The sequence below is a fragment of the Canis lupus genome, chromosome 13 (assembly GCF_048164855.1).
Source record: "Canis lupus baileyi chromosome 13, mCanLup2.hap1, whole genome shotgun sequence".
NCBI classification, from domain to species: domain Eukaryota; kingdom Metazoa; phylum Chordata; class Mammalia; order Carnivora; family Canidae; genus Canis; species Canis lupus.
This window is the reverse complement of record NC_132850.1, coordinates 37,946,969-37,969,318: the sequence shown is the minus strand read 5'-3', so window position 1 is coordinate 37,969,318 and position 22,350 is coordinate 37,946,969. Positions and strand designations below refer to the sequence as shown.

The following is a 22,350-nucleotide window of genomic DNA, read 5'->3' as shown; positions in this document are numbered from 1 at the left end:
AAGGGGAGGAGGACGGGGGTTGGGGGTGAATGGGTGACGGGCACTTAGGGGGGCACTTGATGGGATGAGCACTGGGTGTTATTCTGTATGTTGGTAAATTGAACACCAATAAAAAATAAATTTAGTATAAAAAAATAAATAAATAACATTTCCTTTTCTTAGCTTATCTTTGTAAGAATACAGTATATAATAGCTATTACATACAAAACATGTATTAAATGTTTATGTTACCAGTAAGGTTTCCAGTCAACACTAAGGTAACAATAGTTAAGTTTCTGTGGATTCAAAAGTTAAATGCATATTTTCAACTGTGTAGGGGATCAGTAACCCCAAGCCCTGCATTGTTCAAGAATCTACTGTATATATCTAAACTTTAATAATGGTTATTTCCAGGAGGCAGGATTATAGTTGATCTTTATTTTCTCTTTTCTGCTTTCCTACCTTCTATCCTAAACATATTTCTTTCATAAAAAGGAAATCAAGTTGTTCTTTTTAAAAATAATTCTACCAAAAACAAGTAGCATTTATCTAAGTACTATAAAGGAAATTTTATTAATATAATACATCATATTGAAGGGGTTCAGAACAAGCCTTCCCAAAATGTGCTGCTTTGCTATGTGGATTATGTTGAGCTGAAGTCAATCAAGGCTCAAACACTCAGGAAGAGCTTTACCTCACCTAAAAGAATTTAGGGGGTCACCTGGATAGCTCAGTCGGTTAAGTGTCTGCTTTCAGCTCCAGGTCATGATCTTGGGATCCAGCCCTTTGTGTCGTGGGTCAGGCTCCCTGTTCAGAGGGGAGCCTGCTTCTCCCTCTCCCTCTGCTCCTCCTCCCCCACTTCTGAGTGCACTATCTCTGTCAAATAAATAAATGAAATCTTTTAAAAGGGAAAATAATTTAGATAGAGGGCTTGTTCCAGAAAGAGAATTATGACCACAGATAACGACAAAGAATATGTGCTAGATGTGGTAAACTGTAGGGAGTTTGGCAGGGCTTGAAGATCAAACTTCTCTCTGGTTCCCACTGAGTCTGTAGTACGACAAACATTTGTTACCAAACATCTGCTCTTCTCATCTTCCTATAAATTGTCTCCATCCCCTTTGAAACCTCAGACTCCTACCCCCTTCTTCAGCTCATAATGGCATATAAACCTCAATTGCCTGACCACATGTGAGTCTCATACTTCCGTGAGGTTCCCATACATACATAATCACAAGATTCCATCAAAATCCTAGAGGAGAACACAGGCAACACCCTTTTGGAACTCAGCCACAGTAACTTCTTGCAAGATACATCCACGAAGGCAAAAGAAACAAAAGCAAAAATGAACTATTGGGACTTCATCAGGATAAGAAGCTTTTGCACAGCAAAGGATACAGTCAACAAAACTCAAAGACAACCTACAGAATGGGAGAAGATATTTGCAAATGACGTATCAGATAAAGGGCTAGTTTCCAAGATCTATAAAGGACTTATTAAACTCAACACCAAAGAAACAAACAATCCAATCATGAAATGGGCAAAAGACATGAACAGAAATCTCACAGAGGAAGACATAGACATGGCCAACATGCACATGAGAAAATGCTCTGCATCACTTGCCATCAGGGAAATAGAAATCAAAACCACAATGAGATACCACCTCACACCAGTGAGAATGGGGAAAATTAACAAGGCAGGAAACCACAAATGTTGGAGAGGATGCGGAGAAAAGGGAACCCTCTTGCACTGTTGGTGGGAATGTGAACTGGTGCAGCCACTCTGGAAAACTGTGTGGAGGTTCCTCAAAGAGTTAAACATAATCAAAGTTGTTTTTCTCTTGTTAATCTGTCTTATGTCAACTTAATAGGCCAGCCAAAAGAAACTAGAAGGGTAGAGGAAGTATTTTATCTCTACAGCATTAATACAGCAAAAAGCGAACAGTAAACTCAAAACATACCCATTTTTCACTTGTGCAAAGATTTGCATTTTCATGATAACATTCAAGGCTCATAATGTTATCACTGAAATAGAAACTGTCATATACTATGAGCTGGTATGTACATTAGTACACCCTTCCTAAAGAGCAATTTGGCAGTAGGTATCAAAGACCCTTAAAATTATTTATACTCCTGGATTTAACTTTACTTCCAGGAACTTATCCTAAGCAAATAATCAGAGGTATGGACAGAGATTTACTCATACAATGAATCAATAGCCATATTATTGATGACAGTGAAAAATTGCAAACTGATGGATAATTGGAAATAGTTAACCTGCCACTCTAACATCCTAACTTCATCCAAGTGAATACAAATGTGTTGTGTTTTCTGTAATACTTTATACATTTACTATAATATGATAACACTATTTACTATAATGCTACATAGTATTTTATACTTACTGTAACACTGTATAAGCAATATACCTATCTCATGTTTACCACATTACCAGCCTATAAGGCCCCACTGGCTTGATTATTACTAGGTCTAGACTTTTCCAGGAATCACTTCCCCAATTATTCCCCCCCTTGATTCTGGGGTGGACAGAAAAGGAGACCTAGGAGGAAGATGGCTATGGAAATGAACCCCATAACCCTTCTGCTCTTCATCTCACTTTCCCTAATTCTATCCAAAGCCTTCCTGCAGCTATTCTCACCTATGCTGGCCTCTTCAGAAAGGCCAACTTCTGACATTCATCTCTGGCCAAGAAAATAGTTCCTTCTACTTCCTATAAAAAGTCACCTTAAGGGTTTTCCCTTAGGAAAAAAAAAAGAGTTCATAGGCCCCAGAGATACAATTCTTCCCCAGAAACTACAATGGGCCAGTCCAAGCAACTCGGGTTAGGGATCATCAAAGTATTGTACCTGGAGCTACTCTCTCTGATACTCCACCCACTATACTCTGGGCAGCCTCCAGATGTTTTCCCTCAGGGGGACTTCACTTGAGTGCCCCCCGTGCCTCCCTTCACTATGGCTTTCTCTGGCAATCCAGTCCATTCCACAGCCTGACTTTATTAATGAGCCTCATTCTGTTATCCTCCCAGAAGCAACTCAAGCATGTGGCTGGGAATCTTTTTCACTGTCTCTAATGGCCCATGACAATTAAGAAGTTCCCTCTGTCATTCTGTCACTCATTATGGAGGCTGGTCTTCTCAGAGCATATAGAGAACGTAGATGGACAAAATTCTCTTTCTCCATAAGCCAGGCACAGCTTTCCACTGCCTTTCAAATCAGATTTTCAAAAATGAATTTTTCTATGTTGTATTATATACACCACATGCATATGTGTACATCCCTAAGTAATAAAAAAAATTATTATAAGTTGCTTTTTTGGGATAAAACAACCCAAACCTCTATTATATTCCAATAAGAACAAATAACTGAGAGAATATTTATTCATCCATTTAATAATATTATTTTTGACTTACAATGTATGTATTACAAGCATTACTAAAATGAGTAAAAGAATGATCTCTACTAACAAGTATAGGAAAAAGAGGTGAGCAAAATAATTGTGATATAATATGATATAAATTGTGATTAGAGTAGTATAAATAATGAAATATGATCGTTCCCTGAATTAAAAAAGAATTTCAAAAAAATCTTCCTGGAAGTGGGCCAACATTAAAATATATGTAAACAGAAATGTTTCAAGAGTAGGCTGAGGCAAGGTTGGGCTTTATTTTTTTTTCTTTTTCTTTTTGTTTTAAAGCAACCAAAAGGCTTATACAAATATTTCATAAAAATTTAATTCTGAGTTGGGATTCTTTTGGTTGCAAATTTTAGAAACCCAACTTAAACTTTTTGATTTATGGTAAAATAGGAACTTACTGGTTTTTGGAGGAATACTGGAGACATCTCAGGTGATCACAGAAAGGGTTAAGGACAGAGCTCTATTATGATTGGTCCAGTTTTTAATTAAGTAACATCCCTCGACCAATCCACAGAAGCTGACTCTGCAGACATGTTTTACAAAGATGGCAGCTCATAGAAACAACATTGAAATAAAGGAAATACCGTTTACAAAAGACAAATAAAATCATTAAGCCCTGTATGATCAACTATGTAAACTTTTAGTTCTTTATGTTATAAGTAAGGCTCCTTTTAGAGAATTATTCAACATCACATGCAGATGGCTGGTGTCCCTGTTTCTATTTCAGATTTACATACACTACAAAAATCAACATGGGCTATATAAGGAGGAAAAAAGAAACACCTCTAGACATTGCTGAAAGTACAGAGAAATCTCGATTGCAAATTTCTCAAGGATCACCAAAAATATAGGCTTTGATGTGACCTATTTCTTGCAACAACATTTAAAACCAATAGATATTCACACCTCCTTTAATTTCTCCAGTTCTATAACCAGGTCATGAAAGATGCAAGTTTCACACTGGCCTCTTCACTAGATGTCTGAACAAGCTAAATAAAATTTTATTCAGTATCCACTTCACCCAGCTAAATCTAAAGACAACTGCCCTGTCCCCTAGTATTTCACAGTTCCCAGATGAGTACCTCACATAACTAAGATGTTCAGTGAAAAAGACTGATTAGCCTGGGATCTTCTGACCCCCAGAAAATGCTATGCCCCAGAAAATGCTATGCCCCAGAAAATGCTATTCACTTTTATAAAATTAGGAGAGACATTAAAAAGTAAGTCTATTAGGTAACAGCAGGTTTTGCTCTGATGAATATCATCAGCACATAGTATAGGAATATTCATGGACATTACTAGCACTCCCTTGAGTTTTCCTGAGATAATTATAGGGCTGGAGGCTCAGCACACAGGACCACAAACAACTCTCAGATTGTTCTGTCAGCCATCCAAGCAGAGTTGCCAGATTTAGCAAATAAAATAACAAGATGTCCGGTTAAAGTTGAATTTCAGATAAAAGAATAATATTTTTAGTGGAATAATGCCCCATGCAATATTTGAGATATATTTCTACTAAAAATGTAATCGTTATCTGAAATTCAACTTTAGGCTGGAAATCCTATATTTTATCCAGTAACCCTATCCTCCAAGATCTCTTTTTTTTTTCTTTTTTTTTTTTTCAAGGTCTCTTTGATACTGACTTTAGTCTTGTTCTCTAAAAGGTTTTAGCACACACAGCTTCCAAAAATTAAATTTCATGAAGCTTTTTTATCCAAACACCATAAGCTATTTTTGAGGAGGAAGAGGAAGAGGAGGGGAGGGGGAGGGGGAGAGAGCATCTTAAGCAGGCTCCACGCCTAGCTCAGAGCCCAACGCTGGGCTCAATCTCACAACCCTGAGATCATGGCCTGAGCCAAAATCAAGAGTCAGACACTTAACTGACTAAGCCACCCAGGTGCCCCCAAACCATAAGCTTTTTACTTTCAGCATTCTACAGTCATCAAACTGAATTCAGAGGCCCAAGGGATGACTTAAAAAAAAGAGGGAAATACATGCATACATACATACATATATATACATTTATTTTATCTTTCAAATAATTCCTTCTCCCTCTGTGCCACTTGATCTCCAAAATAAAGTACTAATCAAGTTAGTACATTGCCCACTGTTAGTACAGCTAATGATTCCTTGGGTTAGACCTATTTACAGTACAGTCTACAGTAAAGTAGAAATCTTCCATAGAAGCATGCTATTGTTACTTCCTAAAATGCCTGACAGAGCATGCTGGCCATACCAATTACATCCTTTCCAGGATACATGGAGCCCAACATACAACAATGCCACTTCCACAGGAGTTTCCTGTCCATATATCATAAGCATGTGCACGTCCTTACAATACAGCTGCCACAAGGAAAAGAGGAGACCATACATCACCGCTCAACATCTAGAATTTATATTTAAACCTACCCTTGCAATGTCAGGTCTGGGAGGTCCTTGCATTAAACTCAAATCAAATTCTTGAAGAAAGAACATGAAAACCATAACTCTTCCTTCAACTCAACACCTCTACTGTCACTTCTGTTTGAGAATTTTTACTAGTTTTTGTTGAAGGCAGTGTTATGTGTGGGAGGTAGGAAGGTTACAGTTGACCAAGAAAAATAATATAATTCTAGAATGAGGAGACAAAAGCATCTCATCAATGACCTTAGCAAATGGAATTTAAACACAAACCCACAGGTCCCATTTGTTAAGTGGCCACAAATCTAATTATTGGGGCTCCAACAAGTGATTCTAAAAGCTAAAAAATAAAAGAAATGAATGAGTTATTTATTCTGCCCTTCCTATACCTAATGGGGTACTTTATGTATTTCAGGGTAATCAAATAGTCAATGAAAGGAATTCCTTTTTTGGAAAATTTCTGCAAATAAATGCAGAAGGAATGATAGAATCAGAAAATCAACCTTTTTCAAGCCCTTAAATAAAGAACAGTGGATCTAGATAACAATCACCAAAAACCAGAAACTTTATAATGGAGGGATGAGGGTAACATATTTGTCCCCACTCATGGATCTCAGTCTCACTTCAAGTGGGACAACCAGACGCTATGGCTTCATTTCAACAAAAAGCATAGAACACCACCCAGGAAAAAGTCTTGCCTAAAAACTGGACTCGAATCTAATTGAACCTTAGGATCATTATATCATCCTCTCACTTTTGTGTGTTAAATTTTATTTTTTTACTCATTAAACTTTTGTTTTAAGGATTCTCAAAATTCTGTGACAGATTTTTTGGTCATTTCCATTAAAAAGTACTGATTTTAAAAACTAATAACTTAAAACTGCCACACACACACACACACACACACACACACACAAACAAATGGTCCACAAAACATTCTCTTTTCTTCTGAAGGTTTTACGATGCATTGTTATCATTAACCAGTCTTTTACTATTAAACTTAAATGTCCAATTGACACAAACAGTTCTGAGATGGTTCTTCCACCACTGATTAAGACTGGGGTGACAGGTATTGGGGATAATACTCATTTAGCTTTCTGAGCTTTCTGGGCAGACTTGGTGACTTTGCCAGCTCCGGCTGCCTTCTTGTCCACTGCTTTGATGACACCCACAGCAACCATCTGTCTCATGTCACAAACAGCAAAATGGCCCAGAAGAGGATAGTCAGAGAAGCTCTCAACACACATAGGTTTGCCAGGAACCATATCAACAATGGCAGCATCCCTAGATTTCAAGAACTTGGGACCATCTTCCAGCTGTTTTCCAGAACGACCGTCCGTCTTCTCCTTCAGCTCAGCAAACTTGCAAGCAATGTGAGCTGTGACAATACAGCACAGGTGCATATCCAGCACTGATTTGGCCTGGATGGTTCAGGATAATCACCTGAGCCATGAAGCCAGATGCTTCCATTGGTGGGTCATTTTTGCTATCACCAGCCACATTGCCACGACAAACATCTTTGACAGATATGTTCTTGACATTGAAGCCCACATTGTCCCCAGGAAGAGCCTCACTCAAAGCTTCATGGTGCATTTCAACAGACTTTATTTCAGTTGTAACACTGACTGGAGCAAAGGTGACCACCATGCCAGGCTTAAGAACACCAGTCTCTACTCAGCCCACTGGGACAGTACCAATACCACCAATTTTGTAGACATCCTAGAGGAGCAGACACAAGGACTTATCAGTTGGACGAGTTGGTGGCAGATGCAATCCAGAGCTTCAAGCAGTGTGGTTCCACTGGCATTCCTATCTTTATGGGTGAATTTCCATCCCTTGAACCAAGGCATGTTAGCACTTGGCTCCAGCATGTTGTCACCATTCCAACCAGAAATTGGCACAAATGCTACTGTGTCAGGGTTGTAGCCAATTTTCTTAATGTAGGTATTGACTTCCTTAATGATTTCCTCGTATCTCTTCTGGCTGTAGGGTGGGTCAATGGAATCCATTTTTTTTTAACACCAACAATTAGTTGTTTTACACCCAGTATGTAAGCCAGAAGTGCATGCTCATGGGTCTGCCCATTCTTGGAGATTCCTGCTTCAAATTCACCAACACCAGCAGCAACAATCAGGACAACACAGTCAGCCTGAGATGTGCCTATAATTATGTTTCTGATAAAGTCTCTGTGTCCTGGGGCATCAATGATGGTCACATAATACTTGCTGATCTCGAATTTCCACAGGGAGATATCAATGGTGATACCATGTTCACGTTCAGCTTTCAGTTTATCCAAGACCCAGACATACTTGAAGGAGACTTTTCTTATCTCAGCAGCCTCCTCCTCACATTTTTTGATAGTTCTTTCATCGATCCCACCACATTTGTAGATCAGATGGCCAGTAGTGATAGACTTGCCCGAATCTACATGTCCAACAATGATGATGTTGATGTGAGTCTTTTCCTTTCCCATTTTGGTTTAGGTTTAGTGGTGGTTTTCATGACACCTGTGTTCTGGTGGCAAACCCATTGTGAAAAAGCTAAATTTTACATTAAAAAAAAGTATTCAGATTGTTCTTGGAACCTTTGCTTTTGACCTTTGTTTTAAACCCTTCGAAGATGCATTATTAGTTCTCTTCACCATCCTGAACACAGCTGAGTCTTTCTTTGATGACAGAGGTCAGCATTTTATGCTTATTATAAAAAACTTCAAGTAGGAGTTTCCATAGCTACTGATTTAAATCATGTAAAGGAGATTGAGCTGAATCTATATGAATCTCACGTTATTTATTCATTGATTGTAAATAGCTTTCAAGATTTTTCATGTACTCCATATTGCTACCATATAGTTTCTTGATATTTGCCCTTTTTCTGATAAGATTTTTAAAAATATTCAAAACCACAGCAAGTGTTGTGAGAGAATTGGGACTACAGAAACATTCTGGTTAATCAGATTCTGGTTATAGGAGGTTTACCTTACAAAAGAACTTAGGGCAGAAATAGGGGAGTTTGGTCATGACAACATTCTGTAAGACTGATGCTTACCCACTCTTCCCATTCTGCATGCCTGACTCATGGCTGAAACAGGCTCAGTTGTCTGGGTGTAATAAAAGCAGGTGACGTTACCCTCAGACTTCATGAAGATAACAAGCATATTGAGAATAACTGAACTTCATTCACATACAAATACAAAGGAAAGAGGGTAGGGTTCCAAAAGAAACACCTTATTCTTTCTTATGGAAAAAAAAAATTGCTAAAACTCTTAGCCATTGAAGGTAGGGGACTGTGTTTCTGACATAATCTGAATTGCACTTTTCCTCCTTTCCTCCCTTTCCAAACTATTCTTATTCCACCCTGGTCCACAGTGGAGTAACTGCAATTCTCATCAGTGTCCTTTTGTTAAGTCTTTCAACACACTTCAGAGTTCACTTTATGCATTCTCATGATCAATCATTTTGCTGAGGATACTTTTCTTCCTGCCAATACTCTCTGTAACATGCTGGCTGCCTACATTCTGTGTAAACCCTTGGAATACACTGTTTGTCTCTCAGTTTATGATGTGTAATGACTTACTGCCTGTCTAATCTCTGAGCTGCTGGTGGGACTGTCTGTATTTTTTGTCTGCCTGTGGCAAAGGAAAGAGAAGGATTTCTATTGCTTATTTCTATTTTTGTTTTTGTTTAATATTTGTGGGAAGGACAATTTCCTAATTGTGAAGTTCCTGCTGAAAACTTTTTTCTTCCTTAGTTTGTTGCTGATCTAATGTCGCTAGTCTTGAACACACCTACCTACCTCCCCTTGGACTGCCGCTATGGGTAGGTGTATGTTTCTTAGCTTGTCATGTCTAATACTGAATAGACTCCAACAGTAATCTTCATGGGGTTGGTGCTCCTTTTTCAAACTCCACAAATTACTGAAACTTTGCTTATGGGTAGAAGTACAGATCAAGGCTTTAAGAAAGAGAAGGAAATTCTACAAAACCCAGAGCTGAGTTTAATAGAAAGGAATCCCTGTCACTGTGATCCTTGTCCTTTTCTGATAAGACTGAAATGAAGATCTCTTGCCTTTTTCTTCCTTAAATACTCCCTTTCTACCCCCCCCACATCCAACTCCATTTCCAGACACAATAAAATCCAAAGATTAAGACCACGAAGCATCTGCTACTCAAGAGGTACAATAGGTGCAAGACTCAAGTAATGGCCTATAAAAAATGCCATCACCTAGAAAGGATATGGTAAATTGATAGGAAAGATACAGAAGTGCTAATGGGTACCTACAGAGAAATGAGGGCAGAGAATAAGAGTTCAGGAGAATTACTGAAAACTTCATGAAATAAAAATAATTATGTTGCAGATAGAAGTGGACCAGAATCTATAATAAAAATGGAAAAGCCAGGGAACAAGAAAATGTGTCCAAAACCAAGAACCATCAACAGCCAACTGACTATATTGAGAAAAAGGTGGGAATGCAGAAGCTGCATAAGTGAATGGAAAATCACCTGAATACAGACCCTGAGAAAGTTATTTCTCCCTAATGATCCATGTCTCTGGACAGAGGAAGAAAGGACATTCAGAAGAAACTAGATAGACCACTCTCCTCCAGATGATAAAGGGAAGCTAAAGATAGAAACAGCTCAACTTGCTGTTTGAGAATAGAAACAGGGTGAACTAACCAGCATTCATAATTGGAGGGGACAGAACCTACAGAAGAGGTTGTGGCCCAAAGAGGAGATAAACCTATGCCATTACTAGCACAGCAGGGATGGGATCTGAGGCTCTGATCCCATCAAAACCTTAAGTGAGGTGAATTAAGGCAGCTGTATTGGTGAGAAAGCCTTCTCACTCCTGGGCTCTTCAGTTCTGCACCCAGTTTTGAGGGTATGCTGATCTATAGTGGGTGGAGTAGGGGGCAGGAAGGTCCCAATGGCCTGGAGGGGGAAAGTAGGAACAAAGTGACCCAGATCAATTTTGAAGGGAAAAAATCTCTTCCTAACTTCCTAAAGAAAATGAATCTAAGGTTATCCAGTGCTACATAGACTGTAGCCAGCATTCATTGAATAGTTACTGATCACCTACTATATCCAAGGCACCAGTAGTCAAAGCAGATATCAAAAGAAAGTCACCAAGAAGGTGACACTGAAAAAAAGTGGACTAAAAGGATAATTAATTTCCAAGCCAAAATATTAGAAGCCTTGGAATATGAACAATATTGATCTCTATCATCTGATATAAACACTGACTCTATTATCCATGCATCTCGCCAAGTATCCAACAAACAAATACATTTAACATCTACTATATTCTAAGATTAACACCAGTTGGCACAAATAGAAAGATGTCAGACATGATGCCTGACATGAATAGCTCTTCCCAGGGTGGGGAACAAGGGAAAAAATTTAAAAATCAACATTACAATACCACATCAGCATATATTACACAGGAGCTCAAGGGATGGTATGAGAGCCCAGGTAAAGTGATAACACTTTACCTCCAGATGGTAAAGGAGGAGGGAGGCATTCCAGTCTGAGGGAACAGCATGTGCAAAGAGCAGGACAAAAGAGACACCACATGGCACAGTCATGGAGGAGTAAGTAGTTCCCTGTGGTTAGAGTACCGGAAGCATAGAAGAAATGAGCAAATTAGACACCAGGAGGGTTTGTCAACCTCAGCACTATAGACAGTTTAGACTTCAGACTTTAGACTTTAGCCTTTTGTTGTAGAGGCTGTCCTGTGCATTGTAAGACATTCAGCAGCATCCCTGGCCTCTATCCACTAGATACCAGTTACGCGTGCGCGCGCGCACACACACACACACACACACACACACACACAAAACCATAATAACAATAAAAATGTACACAGACATTGTCAAATGTCCACTGGGAGGTAAAATTGAGCATGGTTGAGAATCACTAGATTAGAGAGATAGAAATGGGTCAATTTAAGGGATTCCCAGGTGGCACAGGAGTTTAGCGCTGTCTTCGGCTAGGGGTGTGATCCTGGAGACCCGGGATCGAGTCCCACGTTGGGCTCCCTGCATGGAGCCTGCTTCTCTCTCTGCCTGTGTCTCTGCCTCTCTCTCTCTCTCTCTCTCTCTCTGCGTGTGTGTGTGTGTGTGTGTGTGACTATCATAAATAAATAAAAATTTAAAAAATAATAATAATTTTAAAAAATGGGTCAATTTATGAATGGCTTTGCTCGGGGTTTGGATATTCTATCATTCTAAACCCTGAAAACCATGGAAGGAATTCACCTGATCATATAGGTCCTTGAGACCCATCACTTTTATATGGAGGATCTGCAGAAAGACAAAGCTGGAGAAAGAAACCTAGTTAGGAAGAGGCTACTGCCGCAGTCCAGGCAAGAGAGGATGCACACCTCAACTGAGGCAATGACATGGTGACCAGAGAAAGAAGGGCAGAAGGTAAGAGATGGTAACATGATGTCATGTTTCCCTGACTTCTCAGTCAAAATAATCACCCAAGAGCATACAAACTAAATCTTCAAATGATTATAACTGGTAAACAAATTTACAGTGTAGTGATAGAAAAATGAATACTTCATGAGCTTTCCTGAGAAAACACTATTGCTTTTTCAAAAATCATTTCACATTAAAATTAATACATTCATTTATTTAACAACAACACTATTAACTTCTGGGCTAGCAGAAAATAGGAGAAACTATGTGTAAACATATGTAGAGTTCGTGTAGGAAACAAAACCATGAGACCTGTTGGTGGCCTGTGAAATCTACAGAGACCTCAATCTTCTCTCTCTCAGGGCCGTTTCAGAATTTTATCCATCCCAAGAACAAGAAGAGAAAAAAAAAAAAAAAACACTTCGAGCAAACAACACTGCCTTTTTTCAAAAAAAAAAAAAAAAAAACACTCTTTCTTGTACATAATCAAGCACATTCTGTTTGTGAACTTATACAGTGTCATCTGTCCAATGATCTTGAAGTGTCAATGCATTTCAGAAGCCAATTAACTGTGTTTCCTATGAGAGCACCTTTACATGAGAAAATTAAAATGCTTTTGTAGGGACGACTGTCAGATTGTGACATACAGATATACCACTTACCATTGCCTTGATTCCTACTGAGATCCACAAAAGCAACAGTAGGAAAGGGGTAGCTCATGGCAACAGCACCATATTCCACATGCTGGGTTGTCCAATCAGACAGCACACCTGGTGGTCTTCCTAATGCCATTTCCAAACTTCTCCAGTACCAAACCTAAATCATATGTCCACTGTCTTCTCCATGTCAGCTCCACATGACCAAAACAAAAAGCCCTGCATTCACGGAGGCTGTCATACAAATTGAAATTAGAGCAAAACCACAGAGAGTACGTTAGCCAGCTTTGAATATCACTCTAGTAAGAGAAGCACTGAATTGGCTAAATTAACATTTTTCTCTTTCAAAGTCTTTTTTATTTCCCTACCTCTTCTATTTCATTTTCAACACCCAGGTAACTGACTTATTAACCAATCTCTCTGGAGACTGCTGGTCCTTCCAATGAGACTGTTACAGAAAAAGCTTATTCTGCCCAAACTTACTATTACTGGAACACCTCAGGAGACATAACATTTATAAACTTCCTGTCACCCAATGTGCCGTTCAGAAGCCATTCATTTTAACTTAATTTGCAGGACTGAAAGTCTCAGGCTCACTTGCTATATAAAAAGTGACTTTTTTAGCTATTACCCATTATCATTTTGCCTCCTGCCAATGGTACAAAGTTAAAGAGCACCACAGAGCTGAAAACCCTTTGTTTGTAGTTAAACAAGGAACTCCAAGACAGTTCTTACCTGGAAGGCAAACTTTTCCCCCTTTCAAAATATAATAATAATATCAATATCCAGCTGCTGCTTTTCTTAGGAAGCTGCTACTGGTGAAGTACTACTTTAGGGCCAATAAATACTTCACGTAAATCTTTGAAAAATGTAGTTTAAAGATCATTTTTCCTGCTACCTAATCTTTATTTCCTTCTTCCAATATCTATCTGTGGATTTATTTTATTTTATTTTATTTTATTTATGTGTGGAAAACCACAATGCTTACTGCCAGAAACATCTCAAACTGCTTATATAGGAAGTTATATGCCAGAGGCACCGGCCGGGGTGGGGGGGGGGCGGAGGGTAGTCAGTTAAGTGTCCTATTCTTGATTTCAGCTCAGGTCATGATCTCAGGATTGTGAGATCAAGCCCCGAGCTGGACTGCAAGCTGGGCATGGAGCCAGCTTAAGATTCTCTCTCCCTCTACCCTCTGCACCTTGCCCGCTACCCCCCTCCCCCCGCACACACACAACAGTTATGTACCACTTTGTGATATGGTAATGGATACTAATTACATGACCCACGTGTCCTTCTCTTAGTAGAAATAGCCAATTTGCAACTAAATACTATCAATATCATTAAGATCCTTAATGGTATATAACCTAGAGTCCTGAAAAATTAATTAACAATCTAGACAAATTTGGCCCTGCTTATTTCTGGCCTGAGATCACTGCTACCCACCTGGAACCAAAAGTGACAAACCATCCAGTAGGTAGTTTTGGGTAAGAACTCAAGACCATCCATTGAACTATATAGATGAGTTAGGATCATATATTTGGGATGAGATACGGATTCTTTTCCACTAAGTTTGAAGCACTGCACCAGTCTTAAGCCAGACAGACAAAATCACATCATTTAGACGCTGATGTTGTATTCACTCTATTGCTCCCCTAAAACTATTTCTGGCAAGATCACCAGTGGCCTCCTTTTTTGCTAAATCTATCCACTGGACACTTTTCAGTCTTCGCCTTAATTAACCTCTATCCTTTCTCTCCTTGTAGCCTCTCTTGTTGTGCTACCTTTTATATTTCCTCAACTTTTTCCTCCCAATTATTGTGAATGTTTTATTTGAGCAATCATCTCTAATTTCCAAGTGTTTTTCTTTGTTCTTTGTATTTTTCACTTTCATGGCATCTTGGTCTCCTTTTATGAAGGCAATAGATTCTTTAAATCTCTCTGAGGACAACAGAGTTGTTATTGCTGTTTTTAAATTCTTTTCAGTTTCCTGGATTCTCTTTCTGTAGGGGTCAGTTTTCTATGATTATCTTTCACTCTTTCTTTTCCATGTTTGTGAACTTCCTCAAATATAAGGCTGGATGGGAGCAGGATTTCCCAACTCACAGGCTTCCCTTAAGGTGAAGAGGTGAGAAGAACCAGTTGTATTTATGGGCCTCAAAATGACAGAATGTGAAGGGCTCTCCTCCGGGGTGATAATACCCACACTAACAGCTCAAGTTCTCTTAAAATATTTGTTCAATTTCTTTAGAAAAGAATACTCTGGGTTTTTAGTGTATTGCTGTCATTGTTTTTGCCTAGAGGAAAATGTTTGGTTGCTAGACCTTCCGAAGGAAAAAAAGAGTCTATATGTCCTTATTTAAACAGGCCTTTAAGTATACACCTTCAATTCCCTGCTTTTTGCACTCTCATTTCCACTCTCTCAGTTACCCACTATCTCTGAGCTTCCAATCTAGATTCTTTCTGGAACATTCTAGTCAGGCTGGGCTGCAACCTCCTTTGCAGATATTATGGCTGAAGTTTTCTCCACTTTGCTCAACCAATCTTTAATTAGCTTTGGAGCAGTAGAGTCAGTATCTTTGTCATTTCTCCCTTTGTAAATTAAGAATATCAGCATTGTCTCTCTCATGACTACTTGTCAGTCTTTGCTAATCCAAGATGAGATATGAAATCTGAAATCCACATAATCAGTGTCTTATATGCATATTTTCTCATTCCAGCCATCAACAGATAATATCCTTAATTTTTCAGAAATCATACATCTGTGGTTACTTTCTGAAACTGTGTACAGTTGAAAATGCTTTTCTGCTGCTATCACACATTGATAAAAATTTGGATGAACACTTTGATCAAAACATTTTTTCCTCATAGTACTATTATTACCTAGTGCTTCATATTACAAAGGTTATTCTATCATGTGGTGTTTAGTATTATAGAGTTGAAATCTAAATTCAGCTTGATTTTTATTCCTCTGTATGAAAACTTTTGGGAATTCAGGGTTTTGCATCAATGTTTTGTCTTATTAAATTTGAACATTTTTGTAAGGACATGTTGGAAACCAGTCTTACTCTGCTTGTTTTCTCTGGGAATTATTGAGTGCTATCAAATGCTGACTCAATCTTTCTTCTATTTGGGTAAGCTTTCTTCTTCATATCTATTATTATTACTTTGATACCATTGATATTCTTGATACTTGGGGTGTCACTATCTATTCTCTGCCTTCCATATTGATCAGCTTTGCTATCATCATGTTCATCTCTTGGATGATTTCCTCTGTGTTCTAAAGTGACTCTCAACTCTCTCTTCATGGTAACAGACACATTTTTTTTGCAGTCTCAGTTATGTTCTTCCTTCCTTCCAAAAAAGATTTCAAAAATGTTCTTTTATTTTAATAGGTCATTTTTCAAAGTATACTTTCCATCTGTATCTTCAAGGCAACAGTCCTTTGTTTCTCAAGTTGCAGAAACTTTCCAAAGGCCCCAGGTTGGTTTTATTTGTTTGCCTGTTTGCTCATCCTTTACTGAAGAAAGTTTTATCTAAAGGATAAGTTGCAAATATTGCTCTTAATCCTCTGACCTCTTCCCACCCTCAATAAACACATCCTGCATTCCCTGTCTCTGGATGCCAAAAGAATTCCCCTCTCAGATCTTAACATGGGGGAAAAAGATTATCATTTACACACACACACACACACACACACACACACGCATGCATACAACACACATCCTTATGGTAGACTATATTTCATTTTTCAAGATTTCCATGAAAATATCTACCCTCCAACACATTCTTTGCCAATGTTACCTTACCACCACCCCCCACCAAAAGGAGGAGTCTAATACCCCTCTCTTGAATATGGACTGGCCTCAGTGATTTATTTATGCCAACAAATGCAACAAAAGTAAATCACTTCATGATTTCTGAAACTAGATTGTGTCAGAAAGGCCACATAGCTTCCATATGATAGCTTCCATATCTCCAGATTCCCCCATTGGGAACCCAGCTGCTGTGCTGTGAGAGGCTAAGCCACACCAAGAGGTCATATACAGGTGCTCTGGTTGACATTTTCAGCTGAGCCCAACATTTAAGTCCTCCTAACCCAGGTGTCAAACATGTGAGTGAAAAAGCCTCAAGATCATTCTGCCCCTAGCCATTTGGAGGTCTCATTTATTGTAGAGAAGGGATTAACCACCTAAATTACTAATTCACAGGACCCATGAGCATAATTCAATGGTTGTTGCTTTAAGCCACTAAGTGTTGGGATAGTTTGTTACACAGCAATTTCCTTACATGACTCAGCCATTTTTACAGTATAATTTTGATAGGGTGGGAAGGAATCAACTCTTGGTCCTGCCATTTGGTGTAATATTACTAGAATAATTTATTCATGGATATGTTTTATCAGAATCTGAGAAAGAGTAAGGAAGGTTAAAACTCCTACTTTACTATCTCTTCTGATCTCCACCTTTCCTATGGCTAACTTCACATCCCAGTATATAATGTTTCCCTGTCTGTCAGCCTCAACAGTCAGCCTTTTGCATGACTGAAAAGGCAGAAAGGTCATTTTGCCTCAGAAAGGAATTCCCATGTGTGGTGCTGAGAGGTATTCACATGGCTTTCTCACTGGTATGGGCCTCATGGTACATCAGTGGCATCAGTGGAGGCCTCTTCCTGTCTTTTCCCTCTCCGGCCTTGCCAATCTGTTTAGAGGTTAAACATGAAAAATGAAAAAACAATGCAAATATTCATCATTATAGTTGTTTCATTCCCATCCCACCTTTCACTGTTAGTGAAAACAGGCCTCATCAACTAATAAGCTATAAGGTTTCAAGATGGGTAAAAGGTTTTCTTAAAGCAAGATCCTACACAGTAAGGAAATTATTTCCATTATTTAAAATTTTGAAGGCATCTGACTGAATAAAGTGTTAACCCCAGAAGGACATAAATTTTGTCATATTAGATTATCTGCAGAGTAAACACAGCCAAGCACTCTGTCTCAAACATGGCACCAACCCAAATATAAAATGTCAAAGAGGTACCACAGAACAGTATAATACACTCTCAAAAAAAACAGTGTCTCTATGCCTTATAAATATATTACACGTTTTGTGAACCTTTATTATTTTTAACCCAGACCATATCTTGGGAATGACTTGTTTCAAAAGTTTATGACTTGCTGTGTAAAGTAATGTTTTCTTCTATTTGTCCTAAATTTCTCCTCTTTCAGGCTTCAAAGAGTCTTCCTGCTCATCCTAGTGCTTTGGAATTTGGTGAACACAAACATATTGATGCCCTTCCTGGCTTCATCGACTTTGATCATCTCCCCATGCAGCCTTCATCTCTGTGGGCTGAAAGTCTTAATCTTCTTAGTTTGACCTCATGTTTCAGCCCACGTATTCCCTTAATTCTTTCATCTGCCCTTTACTGGCCCTTCTAAGAATCATATTTCTTTGTTAGGGGGTACTAACCACAGACATTATTTCAAGAGCAGGTGTTCCCAGCCTTATCTTTAACTCTCTCCAGTGGGCTATTCAATCAAGCATGCTTATATGCTTTCAGGAGGGTGGGAGCAAACAGGAAGGGGAAAATATTTCAAAATCAATGTCAGAGCACAGTTTGGAAATATTTTGTCGCCCAAACGATGCAAGGGAAAACTACCCCCTGGGCTCCTTTAGTATCTATTCAAACTTGAATGGCATGATTTCCAAAGCATGTGGGAGCTACAGCGGTAGGCACTGTAGAAAAACAAAGAGCCTATTTTTATACACAATGTTCCAAGAGGAGGGGAGACACAAAAAACAGAAAAACAATCCTAAATTTTGCACATGGGAAAAAAATAAAAATTGGATGGCAGCTTCATTTTGATATTTTGGTTCTTAGAAGCTGTTGTTTTTGCAAAAATGGTGAAAAAATAAACAAATGGAACAGAAGGTGTTACACACAGGAGGAATATAAACACAGGCTCATGGTATGCTAGTGCTTTAGAGGAGAACTCCAAAGTTCCAGCACATCAGGGGGTTTCCAAAACCAGCCTATGGTCAGAGAGGGGCTGCCGCTGTGAGATGCACCTAGAAGGCTTGTTACAAAGGTGTCTGCGGACCCTCCTCCTGAAAATACTGACTCAATAAATCAAGGGTAAGGTCTGGAGGGAATCTGCATTTTTTAAATTAATCTGAATAATTTAATACATAGATCGATCTGTGAGATACTAATCTAGACCACTGGTCTCCAAATTGTTACTTGTTTGAGCTTTCACTGCTTTTTGTTTTAACAACAGAACTCTCCTCTGAAATGAAGTCACACACGGAATGGAAACACAACATCCATCAGATTGGCTCCTGATTGAACCAGGGGTAGCCTGACTGAAAACTACTTTTCAACTATATAGACTCCTCTAAGTGACCCAACAGTATCACCAGGGATTTCTGAAGGTGACAACATGAAGACAATTGCTCTTGTCTCACCCCTTAATTATACTGATGAGGAGCCTGGAGCTCAGAGAGCTAACATCTACCAAGTTCACACAGTACATTAGACAGCAGGTCAACTAGAATCCAAAACAAAATCCCAGACTGTGTATACAGTCCCTTCCCAGGTGTCCACCATCAGTCACTGAGAGCATTGGGATGGGCATAAAGTCCACAGTCTGCTCCCTCACCAGTATGGGACTAAGGTCCCCTCGCCTTCATGGCTATTCCAGGCCATTCTCTCTCCCAGAAGTTGGGGCTGGTCCCTCACCTCATGGCTGCCATTCAGGGAGTAAGAGGGGCCTGCATGCATTCATATTCTTAAGGAAAGCTACCTCAGTGATGACTCCAGGGGCTTCCTGCGGCCTCCCATAGCTGGAGCTCCTGCTAAACCAGAAATAAAGCAACGCCCACACTTTTAATTCCTGCTACATGGTCCCTTCTGTTGGTTATCTTCCTCCTTTTGGTCAAGTATCATCTGTTCTCTCTTTTTTCTTTTTAACAGAGTATTTGTATAGCTAATGACTATATGTAATGTGTATATAAATTACGAATGAAGCACAATAAAACACATTCCCCCAAACTTCCACCCAACTTAAGAAACAGCACATTGCCAAGCAAATTTTCTATGTGTTCCTCCCCAAAGCCATTTTGGAGTTCCTACCCCTTTGTGGCTGCAACTATAATCCTGAACTTTGGTTCTTTAACCTCCTTTTAATATTCTCATAGACATTTACCACAAATAGCTGTACAACTAAACACTCTATTATTTGGCTTTGCTTGATTTTGAACTTTAAAAAGTGTCATCATACTGTGGTGATTCTTTTGTCTCACCTTTTGCATTCACATTTCTGACATACACCCACGTTGATACATGCAGCAGTAATTCATTCATTATTCACTGCTGTCAGGTGTCTCACATAGTGGGATTATACAAATATAGTTGACCCTTGAACAACATGGGTTTGAACTGCATGAGTATATTTGTAGGAGGCTATTTTTTTTATAAATATAGTACACTACTATAAATGTATTTTCTCTTCCTTATGATTTTCTTAATAATATTTTCCTTTCTCTAGCTTCTTTTATTGTAAGAATACAATATATAATACATAAAATATATAGAGTATGCATTAACTGACTGCGTATGTTATCAGTAAGGCTTCTAGTCAACAGTAGGGTGCTAGTAAAGTTTTGGGAGAGTCAAAAGCTATATATGGATTTTTGACTCTGGGATCAGTGCCCCCAACTCCCAAGTTGTTTAAGGGTCAACTGTAAACACCCACAAGATGACCAGTCTCCACTGCTACTACTACTCCAAACTACCTTCACTCCCCTCCTGCGTTGCTACAACAATCTCAGGACTCTCTTATTCAAAGTTAGCCTCTACAATGACCTTAATGGGTCTATACAATATGGCCCTTCATTACCTCTCTAATATCGTCTCCTATTATTCTCCCCCTTGCTTACTCTGCTTATACTTCAATAGCCTCCTTGCTTCTCGTCAAACTCACCAGATACCTTCCTGTGTTTGCACCAGCTATTCCCTTTACTTGTAATGCTCTTCTCCTGGGACACCATATGGCTTAGTCACCTCCTAAAATCTTTATTCCAATACCACCTTCTCAATAAGGCCCACCTTGACACCACCATCCCTTCCTTCCCAGGAACTCCTACTCTCCTTTACCTTGATGTATTTTCTTATCTATGACACCTTTTTTAACACAGTATATAACTTACTTATTGTTTATTATCTGGTTTTCCTAATAAAATGTAAAATCTACAGAGACAGATAAATGCTTATCCATAGTCTTGCTATTCATCTCATGCATGTCTGTTTGCTTTGCCCAAGAATATCTCATTTTTTAATATAAGGAATTTCTCTTTTCTTTTTTTTAAAAGTATGTTTGTATGTATGTATTTATTTATGAGAGGTACAGAGAGAGAGATAGAGGCAGAGACACAGGCAGAGGGAGAAGCAGGCTCCATGCAGGGAGCCCGATGTGGGACTCGATCCTGGAACCCGGATCATGCCCTGAGCTGAAGGCAGGCACGCTCAACCACTGAGCCACCCAGGCGTCCCAGGAATTTCTCTTTTCTTCAAATAATCAAACTGTCTTTCTTCCTCTATCTTTGGTTTTCATTCCTCCACTGCTCCTATTCTACTAGCAAGACTGAAGCGAATTTTCCAGACTACTCCAGGTATTGCCTGATGTTCTAAGTAAACCTGATACCTAAAGACAGTGTCCCAGATGTAGGCTTTCTGAAATGCCTTTCTGGATTTTCAGTCTACAAAGATTTTGTGGAATAGTTTCCCCACTGCAACTCAGGAATACAGCATATGCTCTTTATATTAAGGGTCCCTAAAAAAAAAAAAAAAAAAAAGGGTCCCTTCTTTCTTTCCTTCTGTCGCTCCTTCTTTCTTTCTTTTTAAATAAAATCTTATACTTCTTCATGGGTGAGGCCACCACTGGAGCCCTGAAAGTCTAAGCCCATGCCCAGAGTTTATATAGTTAACAGTGCAGAGCCAAAGTAAGACCATAGAGTGGTCATGATCTTAAGGAGCCCAAGGCCAAGAAAATAAAATCTAAGAGGTTAGTTCCTGTCTTGGCCTGAAGATCAACATTATTTGGTGCCATCCATCTCTGCCATCTGGCACTCATCACTGAAAGCCAGTGCTCAAAAGGGCATAGGGAACTCAGCCATCTTCCAGCAGTTTGAAATCATCCCTGAAGATCTTGCCAAGGAACAGGGTAGATTCTTCCCCAGGAAGGGGAAGACGGCAAGTCAGATGTGCCCAGGTCCTCTCCCAACTAGGCTCACTAGGTGAGCCTCTTCTCTTTCCATGGGAAGAAGGGAACAAGAGAGCATTAAGGGCTGAGTAGGATGTCTAATGAGTGTCCCTCCACATGGAGGAAATTTCAGGAATGGTAAATCAGTGTTTTTACCTACACCAGAGAAGAGTAAAGGGATAAACAGAATTGATTCGTCTAGCTCTAC

At 39.1% G+C, this 22,350-nt stretch overlaps 1 long non-coding RNA gene across 1 annotated transcript in view; it reads left to right on the top strand.

Annotated features, from left to right (window-relative positions):
- The window catches only part of LOC140602209 (uncharacterized), an 85,311-nt gene extending 65,619 nt beyond the window's left edge, over positions 1–19,692 (top strand). Inside the window, exon 4 of the long non-coding RNA XR_012005184.1 lies at positions 19,161–19,692. This is a non-coding gene — a long non-coding RNA (uncharacterized lncRNA). The remainder of the gene's footprint in view (positions 1–19,160) is intronic.
- Positions 19,693–22,350: the final 2,658 nt, after the last annotated feature.